At 44.9% G+C, this 11068-nt stretch overlaps 1 long non-coding RNA gene across 1 annotated transcript; it reads right to left on the reverse strand.

The window, feature by feature from the left end:
- Positions 1 to 1206: 1206 nt before the first annotated feature.
- Positions 1207 to 2895, reverse strand: LOC144753722 (uncharacterized). The gene is made up of 5 exons (XR_013594498.1): positions 2849 to 2895; positions 2653 to 2753; positions 2202 to 2299; positions 1868 to 1986; positions 1207 to 1544 (listed from the first exon to the last, which is right to left on the reverse strand). It is a non-coding gene; the product is annotated as an uncharacterized LOC144753722 (long non-coding RNA).
- Positions 2896 to 11068: the final 8173 nt, after the last annotated feature.

An 11068-nucleotide genomic window follows, 5' to 3' on the forward strand; every position in this document is an offset into this window, starting at 1 on the left:
CATCTGAAGATCAGGCTTAGAAGACCAACTATCATCTTGTCTATATCGCCCACCGGGACTTAAGATTGAATCAAAGATAGGCCATAATACTCTGGCAACCATCCCACCCTGTAGATTGTGTACAGCCTCACATTTTGCATCCAGATCGGTGATGTCTGCTATTGTAGTGTCTGATGGCTTGAGAAACCACTGCTACCAAGTGAATGTCCAGATTGTGAAGACCAACTGTCACTAGTTCACTGGTAAAAACAGTACTGGTTTTAAACACAGTATCCACATCAAAGCTACATTCTCTCTCCTCCTGGGAGGACGTATTGGTTGAGGAGTGCTGGTGTAATGTGAATATGCAAGATCGCTTGTTAATACAAAGGCACATTTAAAGACACTGGACTGTGTATCAGAATAAAAAATGCAGTTTTTGATGGAATAGTCTAAAATGAAAGCCTTTAAGGGTTGCCCGTCAATGAGGCATACTCAATGGAGCTGCATGGAGGCAGATGTCGAATCTTTGGGGCCATCAACAAGCAATGCTACAATTTTTTTGTTCACAGGCATATGTCAACACAGCACTGAATGTCTAAGGAGCAAATCAAGAGTCTAAAGGCACAGCCATTAAGGTAAAGCTAACAAGCCTATGAATTTTGGCCTTCTTCAGGGACTTTCCGCTAGAACCATTGAGCAGCTTCTTGGAAGCAGTGAAGAGGTTTTCTTTAATGAACAATTTTATTGCGCATTTTGTAAAAAAGAAAAATCATGGCAGAGCTAGAGGAGCAAATAATAATACCATGAATGCATCAAGGAGAGGCATCTTTTTGGCATCCAGGGCTTTAATCACAAACTCAACTTTGTCTTCAATTATCAGGAATTCAAGAAGTATTTTCTGGTCTTCCGTGATTCTTATCTAAATAATCATTTTGCAATGATTGGGTAAGCAAGGCAAACTGATATTATATACAGTAAAAGTAAATAAAATACTTTTCATTTGTTTTCTTCCCCAGTACATAGATTTTCTGATGTATTAATAAGTTCCCTGACATAGCTACTCTCCGGTCTGTCTCAGTTGTTTGTAAATAACATGAAAGGGAGGTTCCCAATAATCTAAAGGACCAGTAGGTTCCAATATTAACAATTGCCCACAGAACAGCTGGTTGTATTTAAATCATTTTATTTATCATTTATATTTGTAAAAGTTCATTACTTCAGTGGGTAAAGCAGCATATATAATTCATATAGCGTTAGCCCAGAACTACACGAAACAGTAAAAACATTTCTACTAAAACATTCATCCAAGCAATAAATCCAAATCACACTCATAAAGCAAAGCATCCATCTAAATACAAACAACTAAGCAAAAACCACACTCAAATCAGACAGAAAGAAGCGCCGACGCGCGTTTCGGAAAATGCCACAGTAGGGAATTCCTTCATCAGGGCGCAAGTCAGTTAATTTTATACGGCCATCCAGGTCCTTCAAAATTCCAAGATGAAAAGAATTGTCCCAATTTCAGAACTTTTCTGGGCAAACAGCATCGTAGTACAGCATATCTGTGGGCAAAGGCAGAATAAATCAAAACCACATCTAGTTAAATGATTAAGGAAGGGAAAAAACGGTCTTGGTCAATACATGGAGCAAAACAGGAACTAAGTGCAACCGTACCACATCCAATCGACATACAAACAGAGCAACACAATAAATTTTAGAAGGGAGCGATATCTCAGAAGGGAGCGATATCTCTGTGAAGATAACATAAGAACATAGAAAATAACTAGTTACTACTCCTGATTTTGAGAGGATAACAAATCTTCCAGGGCAGGCTCATAAAGCGCTGATCATGAGAACAAGAAAAAAATCTAGATGTTTTACATACCAAGGAGGAGAGACTCGACAAAGTCTAACCAAAAGCAGATAGCAGGCGGCATGCCTCACATGGCATAGTAGAGGAGGTGATTTACGGACAAAAGAAGGTCGGTCTCTAGAAAGATATAACTAAAACAAAGGGTAGAGAGGGAAAAACAAAATACAATGAAAATACTGTAAAGAAAATAAGACATAAACCTAATGTTAGAATGCAGGCAGGTATAGTGTAGGTAAAATGTCAAGGCTAATAATCTAGCTGTGGATATTTACACACACGAGGCCTTAATTCATTTCCATATTTGCTTACAGCCCAATTTCACTATCTGGCAACAAAAAAGGCTCACCTGGATGCACAAACGATCAGCGGCTCGGAAAAGCGGGAGAAACCCAACGGTCCTGGTAGCACGAAAACAGAAATAATATGAACGTATTGAAAAACGTCCTTTAAAAATAAAAGAAATAAACAGAATCTGAGTTTACTTAAAATTACGGAACAATACAGACATAACTAAATAAGCATACAAAGCATCATAATCTAACAGTAGCCATCAGCTCAAGGAATGACGTGAAGTGAGGCTAGACATTTCAAAATAAATACCGGGATCTAAAACCAATACAGTGAAGCGGATCCAATGACAGTAGCTAGACAGCAAAAAGATCGTAATATAGTTGCCATCTGCTGGAAAGGTATTACAAGATACGGCCAGACAATAACCAATGAGTGCATGAATCCCGACTAGATATCAGGGGACAGATCAGGGTTCGAGAATTCGCACGATCAACATGAATAGTTACCAGTAGCTTCTTAATAGTACAAAAGTATGTGAAGCATGTGGATGGCAGCTTCAATAGATTTATCTTGTACGGCAGCGCGCAAAATTGTTTCAAGAACCTTCCTAGGAAGATATAAAACAAACAAACGTCTTAGCCCAGCGACAGGGGAGGAGTTACAACAAACAAAGTCCATACAGCTACACAAAGGCGAACTTACTCAGTATGCAATAACGGGAGTCTCGAAGTATCGATCACATGGGTCACATTCTTCACCGGTGTGGGAAACGGAGCCGTTGCAAACGCCGATGTATATATACGGTGCTCAAGTGAATAAATGAAGGGCACCTGTGTGCAATGGAGTAAGGCGGGACCAACACTAGACCGGTAACCTCAACCAAAACAAGCATTTGCAATGCAATAGGTCTCGCATTATTAAAGTTTGAGCTATTGGCATTGCTAAATAATGCAACACCAATAGCTTTTTTTGCAGTTGGTGTTGCAATATTTAGCAATGCCAATAGCTCAAACTTAATTAACCCAAGACCTATTGCATTGTAAATGCTTGTTTATGTCTGGCATTACCAAGGCTTACATGCCAGTCCTTCACAAAAAGTGCATTAGGGAAACGGGGTAGGAGCAGCTACCTTAAAAAGGGAGGTCACTACAGCATTATTTTCGAGGGCTTTGTGCCAAGGGACCGGGAATTCCAGATGCCATAGTCAGCAGCTGCTCCATCATCAAGTAAACCATCTCCCCCCACTCTATGAGGTGCGGGAAGCCAAAGGTGGATGATCCAGACCTATTTCTAGCAGGTGTTCTGCCAGGGCACTTTTAGAGGATTTTCAATTACTACCTACCTATAAATGAGGCCCACGGTCTCACAAACCTGCAAACTTTTAAGAAGGGAAGCTTGTTTTGACTGTATCGGCAGTCAGACTTTTCATATTTAGAAAGGTCAATGAGATTTCTGTCCCAACTTCCATCAGAGCTTACACATGTGCACCATCTCCACCTTTGTCTTGTTTCAGAATCCACTGATGATACAGGCTTCAGATACAGAACTGAGTGCTCCCTCGAGCTTGCCATGGACAATGCATAAACGTGCCTCTCATTCTGAACACTGAGTTACAACAGGCCATGCCTTCTCACAGCACTCTAGTGGAACCAAGCACATATGAACAATGAGGCTGATAGCAGAGTCCAGTAGATAAACCAAGAAGTATCAAGGCCTTTTCTTGACTCTCAGAAGCTCATGGTCACCTGCTGGGTGAGCAAGTAGAAAGCTTATCCACAATCTCCAATCGGCTCCTACATTCCTGAACCAAACCACATAGTTAAACTCTCATGTGATGCTGACAGATCTACCCGATGATTGGTCCTTCATGAAAAGTCATCCACCAATCCGGTAAAGTTGACTCATTACCAGGACCACTAGACGTTTCTGAAAGAAATGTTTTAAACATTACTCTGCTCAAAGGCAGACCCTATGCACAGGTTAACTGTTGACCTTTCAGTAGCAGATTGCTGCATTCAGGTGTTAAACTCTTACTTATATGAAGCAACTTTCCCCAAGCCAGGATCGATTGGATACAAAATAATGAAATAATACTATAACAGACAGTGTCACATTATGTTGCATAATCTGGCTTTTGTAGACTCTTAATTTTGTGAAGACAGCTACAAACTGGCCCTCTACTGTCATACAATGTCAGTGGGCCTGACTTCTCTTAACCACATTACACCTAGACCTTATGCTACGAAGACATGTGTTCCTTGTATACAGCTCTGAAAATGAGGCTGACAATCGTCTCCATGAGAGTGATAGAAGGGACGTGGTTTGGAGCAGGCTCCATTGAGCGTACAAGGAGGACCTTTTCAAGAAGGCAACACATCCCATCAGTGTATGCATATGCTGAAGGAGTTTGGTCATCAAATAACTGTTATTCACACTACAGTAAAACATTCCCAGATTAGTATAGCTAGAAGATGGGTACTTACTCGAAGCCTTTATTTCCTGATAGTCATTCCAGATAGTGGATAAATATTACTGCATCCTTGTTTCAGTCACATCATCAGTAATCAACACCCATCTGTGTGTGAAGCATTTCTCTCAAGATGACAGCAGGGCGAAGTACCAAAGAGAAATACTGCATTCGTTCCCTTCACCTGTATATAGAATCGGATTCTCTAAACCGAGAGATCCTTTCTAATCATTACAAGTAACCTGGCTCATTTTGAGTATAGTTGGAAATGGAGAATCCTAGACCACAATCATGAAGCATCTGACAGTGCCTAGCGGAAGCCATGAACATGAGGAGGGTTGGCACAACTAGCCAAGTGTATGCCTTTATGCTTGACAGCAGTGCACCGACTTAGCATAGAAGCAGAGTGAACTCTATGAGGGATATAAAGTATAAAAGGAGGCTATAGGAGAAGCAGTTTGGTTATCCCTACTGAACGTGAAGGCCCGTTACTGGGAGATGTTATCTGACCCTTCAGATTCTAATGAAGCAGCCTGTAAAAGCCTCAGTGTTTGAGGAGACTTACCACTTATGTATACAGGCAGCAGATGTGTTCCCAGTAAAAAGAGATGTCAGTTTCTTCAAACCACTTGCAGGCATCACTTCCTAGTACAGAAGGAAGAACTGGAGTACTTTCTGTAATGTGTTAAAGAGCTGAGGCGGGTTACACTGGTGGACACTGAGGAAGGAAGAAGTCTTAACAGAACTTTATTTAGGCCATTTGGGGAGGAGGGCATTTACCTCAAGAAATCTTTTGTTGACTCCGGCAGGACAGCCTGCTATGCTTAGAGGCACTGCTGGGGAGACAAGGTACTTATTCTGAAATTCAGAGGGGTCTGTTCACGACCTGCATTTTGTAGTATGTTAAGTAGTAATACAGGAGTAGTACCCACTTACTACAAAATGCTATTCACAAACCGATGCACCACAGTCACTCCTATCTTTCCTATGTGGAGCTCAATGCCAAGTGGAGGAGATCTCCACCCATAAGCCTACGTTTTAGTTGTAATGTGGGAACAAGGGAGATTGGCAGGAAAATGGGGAATATTATTTACAAAATGGGAGGGGTTTAGGGAAAGTAAGGAGAGGTTTAGGGAGGAACAGCTTTTGTGAAACATTCTCGGCACTGTCTGACATTTTTCTACCTGCAACGCTTAAATAAACAATACAGCATATGCAGACTGTGAAATGTCACAGGCAGAAACACCAAGGAGAAGAGGTCTGCGGCGCACCCTCGTATACAAAAAAAAGAGACACAGGAGCCAAACACCATCGAAAGTGAAAAAGGCAGACTGGGAAAGCTTGCATTCAATAATAGCAGTGCACGATCTGCACAAATAAAGCTGACACTACTCTTCCAAATAAAAACGGAAGAACTGCACAGCAAAAACAAACAAGAATGAAACTAACCGGACTCCGGAGGTTTGGGGGGAGGTGGGGCCTTGCTGCTCCGGGGTTTTTCACTGCTCAGTGCGATGCCTCGCTCCTACCTCAGACGCAGCTTCCCCCTGACGGTCTCGGACCTGTCCCCAGTGGCCGGCTGTGGAATTGCAGCCCCTGCGCCAGCAGCAGCACGCGTTCGGAGCCAGGAAGGGAGCACGCGCACGCTGACAATCTGCGCGTTCACAGACCACAATCTGCGCGTGGCCCGGTCTGTACTCCCTTGCAAGCCGTCACGGTGACAATACATTTTGCTGGTGGGAGCGCTTCGCGCTCCAACACCAGCGAGCCCTAAAAAGCCGGGCATATAGACGGGGCCGCCATTATTGATACTGTTTTGTCGAGGCCTCGGAGAACCTCGTAAAAAGAATACGCAGTAGAAAGAGGACTAAATAGTAAGAACAGTGAAAGACGCAAAGAATAAATATCAATATACAACATGCATAAATAAAAAATTAATTAGTACGCCGTAAAAGTGAATGAAAACATAATTGATCGAAAAAATTATAACTAAGGCCACGAGGTGCCATGCAAAATTGCAACAAAAAAAAACACCACAAAAAAATGCAAGTTTCTCGAACCTCGCCAGAACGACTGGAGAACCCCGGTCTGAATTCGGGTCCTGGAGGGAAGCACTTCCGGGTCGCCGTGGGCAGCGCGGCGGCCCCTTCAGGTCACTGCAGGCGGTGGTCACAATAGGAACAGAAATGATCCATGAGACGAGTAAACACGTTACAAAAGCAGACGTTAAGTTACATTAGGCAAAAGTGACAATTGTGAGCAAACAAAATACAAGAGGTAGCAAAGGGTACATTACTGGAGAAATAGACTAGGACCTCGGCGAGAGGGAGGGTGTAACGCCCATCACTAGAAAAGGGGCGGGGCTTAAAAAAAGAGAGAGAAACGCCCCCGAATCGCGTTAAGATGGGGCCTGAACTGAGTGACGCCCCTCTCCTTCAATGGCTGGCCAGCATTTACGAGGCCAGCCAATGGAGAAGAGGGGCGTGTTCTAGCCCCATACTAGACAACATAAAATCTCGGACTCCGCCCACTTTGTGGGACGCTAGTCCGAGACCTAAAAAAGTGAACAACATGACACGTAACAAATAAAAGCGATCAACAAAAGACAATTTGGAAGGAGGAAAAGTTCGTACAGCAGGACTTCTTGGTAACAGGGTTCAGAGTTACCACATAGTTTTGGGGATGCTTGCTGATCCTAGTTACCCACAACCTAGGGAACGGGTAAGGAACAAGGATTTGAGTTGGCTCTTGAATTCCGCATAAGATGGTATGGTTCTGATGTGGGGGGGATGGAGTTCCATATGTTAGGGGCATTTCCTGTGAAGGAGCAGTCCGCAGTTCTCTTCTTTCTGGTTTTTGGTAGGATGAGCAGCAGGGTGTTGGAGCTTCTCAAATTTCTAACTTGGCCTGCTTTTTTGAGCTTGTTTGCCAAGTTTTCAGGTTTGGCGGTATGGAGGGCCTTGTGGGTTAGGCAGGCCGTTCTGAAGGTACTACGCATTTCCACAGGGAGCCATTCGAGTTCTTTGAGTGCCGGGGAGATGTGGTCAGATTGTGTGCAGGCTGAGATCATTCTCGCAGCCGCGTGAAGTGTTGTTTTTAGTGGGGCCAGGTGCGATTTGGGGATGCCTGTTAGGATTGAGATCCCATAGTCCAGTCTTGATAGAACTAGAGATTGCGCTGCTAGTTTGAGGTCCTTGTTGGGAATGTAAGGTTTGATTTTGTTCAGAAGTCTGAGGTTAAAGAATGCACTTTTCGCTGAGTTCTTGATGTGATTTGTCAAGGTTAGTTTGGGGTCTAGGGTGAAACCCAGAGATTTTACGGAGTCAGCTAACGTGAGATTACCTTTAAGAGCATCGATCGACTTCAGCCACTCTGTGATTTGAGGGTTGTCTTCTTTGTTTGAGATGAGAAGTGTTTCAGTCTTGTCGGGATTGAGTTTCAGGTGATTCTTTGTCAGCCAATCTTGAACATCATTAAGGACATCATTTAGTCTGTGGATGTCATTGAAAGAAGAGGTTTCCAGGTAAATCTGCGTGTCATCCGCGTAAAGGTGGAAGTGGATGTTGGCATTCCTGAGTAGCTTGGCAAGCGGTTCCATATAGATATTAAAGAGCTGAGGAGAGAGCACTGATCCTTGAGGGACACCCTTGTTGACTTGCTGGGTTTCGGAGGTGAAGTTCTTCATTTTTATTATTTGCGAGCGGTTATGTAGAAAGGAGGAAAACCATTTGAGTACTACCTCGCCGAGGCCAGCTCTTACTTGAAGGGTCTTTATGAGGAGCTTATGGTCCACCGTGTGGAAAGCTGCGGAGAGATCAAGGAGTATGAGGAGGCAGCACTTGTCTGCGTCAAAAGAGCCATGAATGTCATCTATGATGTTCAGCATCGCGGTTTCTGTGCTGCGGCCTTGTCTGAAGCCGGATTGGAGGGGGTCCAGGAGATTGATGTTGTCCAGATGCTGCGTCAATTGCAGGAGTACGCAGCGTTCCAATGTTTTAGAGAGCAAAGGGAGGTTAGATATCGGTCTGAAGTTGTTCAAGTCAGTTGAGTCAAGACCAGGTTTTTTCAGCAGAGGGGTGACTTGCCCCATTTTTAGACAATCGGGGACCACTCCGCTTTGTAAGGAGCTGTTTATGATTTTGCCCCAGATAGGTGCTAAGGTGAGCTTCATTTTTTTGATAAGTGAGGGAGGAATGGGGTCTGAGATGTGTGCTGATGGTTTGGAGGTCGAGATCAACGAGATTATCTCAGTTTCCTGGACGGGGCGAAAGCTTAGCCAGAGGAAGGGAGAGGAGCCGGATGGGAGGGCCTGTGGGATAGCCGAGTTGTTCTTCTGGAGGTGTAAGTTATTGGTGTCTAGGGATAATTCGATTTTTAAGACTTTATCATTGAAGAAGTTGGCGAAGTTGTTGCATAGTTCTTTGGACGCCTGCAGGAGTGAGGGCAGAGGCTTGGATGTTTGTTGTCTGATTATGTTGTAGAGCTCCTTCGGTCTGTTTTTGGATTTGACTAATGCCTCGCGGAAGAAGCTGGATTTCTTGTTTTTTGATATGGTTGTTATACTTCCTACGGGCTGATTTGAGTTGGTAGCGAAGGATGGCGGTTGGGTTGTTTCTCCACTTTCTTTCTTTGGCTCTCAGGATTCTTCTTTCTGCATTGAGGTCCGCGTTGAACCAGGTTCTAGATGGGGTGACTCGGCTTCTTTTGAGCTTTAGAGGAGCTAGATTGTCGAGAATGGAGACTAACTCGGAGTTATAGTGGTCGATGAGATCATTGGTCGAGAGGTGCAGAGTGTTGTCTGGAAGAAGTGAACTTAGCTGATCTTCCAGGATATCTTGGGGTACTTTGGAGAGGTTTCTCGACCATTTAGGGGGGTCTTGAGGAGGTTTAAGCGAGATGGTGGGGTGATTGATATGAAATAAGATCATATGATGATCTGACCAGTCAACGGAAAGCATGTGGTTGACCGTGATTGAATTCTTTTGTGCAATGATGGCATCCAGTGTGGCTCCTTTGTAGTGGGTCTCCTCAGTACAGTGTTGAGTAGGTTGTTATCAGCCAGGAGGCTGGATAGCGATCTGATTAGAGGGTTATGAGTTTCGTTCCATCGGAGATTCAAGTCACCAAGAATTAAGTTTTTGGAATCGCCGAGTGCGTTTTGTGCAATCAGGTTTGATAGTTGTTCTCCAAACTCATTGTTTCTGCCCGGGGGGTGACAGAGTAGGTGGCACAGTAGAGAGTTGTTGTCTTTGGTCTTGATGGCGACGGATATACATTCAAATGAGTCGTACTCGAAGGAGGAGGTTTCTGTGATGCTCCAGTTGTCCTTGTGGATGATGGCGACCCCACCTCCTCGTTGTTCTATCCTGTCTTTGGAGATGAGGGAGAAATCAGGTGGAACCAGCATGTCTAAGCAGGGAGGAGATGTCTTATTTAGCCAGGTCTCCGTGAGGAACGCAACGTCAATGTCATGTGTGAGGATAGCTTCAGCTAAGTCCGTTGCGTGTAGTGAGGCCGATCTGCAATTGATTAGGAGGCAGTTGGTGAATTTCTCCTGATTGTTGGTGGTTCTGTCTTTAGTCTCTCTGGGTATAGCGGTGAGGACTGGTAATCTCTGTAGTTTTGAAGATGGGTAGATCTTTCCGGTGACCCGTGATTACTTGGATTTTGGATTTAGGTGAATCTGCAGTGGGAGAGTCGTAGGTAGCGGCTAGTAAGGCTGCTTCCCTGTCTGACATGGGAGCTTCTGATCTAAGCGGCCTGGAGGTCAGGTGTTTTGGGCCCGCTAGGGAGGTAGATGAGATGAAGGTCCCGTACGAATCGTATCCGGAGCCCTCTCCATACGACTCGTACACACGCCGTACGACCCAATGAGCACGATCCGGACCGGGGCATCAGGACGCGATCTGTACGGTCCACGTCAGGTAAGGGCGATTTGTACGGAAAAGCGCACAATCACAACCACACCAGCATACATGGGGTACGGTGCGTACCTCCCATGATCGCAGGGGTACGCATGTTACAGCCAGGGTACATGGGGGTACGGTGCGTACCCCCCATGATCGCAGGGGTACGCACTGCACCCCATGTACGCTGGGTGTACGGGGCATACCCCTGCGATCATGGGGGTACGCACCGTACCGAGGAGGGCGCGTTCCGTACCTGTTTCGGCATGAACTTTGTTTTTGCGGCTGTTTTCAGCTACCGTAAAAAAAGGGTCGTACGGTGCGTACCTGACACTTATCGTACTTGCTGGGTCGTATAAACCAGCTGCGAGCTGTACAGATGGCGCGTACAGCGGGTTCCGGCGGAGACTCGTACGGGGATTCGAGTCATACGGTCTCTGTACGATTCGTACGGAGTACGGCTCCAGGTACGAATTATACTTCAACGTACGTACGCGGGACGTGGCAGGGTACGATTCGTACGGGAAAAACGCTCCGAACGGCTATTCG

This window comes from Lissotriton helveticus, chromosome 5_1 (genome assembly GCF_964261635.1).
Source record: "Lissotriton helveticus chromosome 5_1, aLisHel1.1, whole genome shotgun sequence".
Taxonomy (NCBI): domain Eukaryota; kingdom Metazoa; phylum Chordata; class Amphibia; order Caudata; family Salamandridae; genus Lissotriton; species Lissotriton helveticus.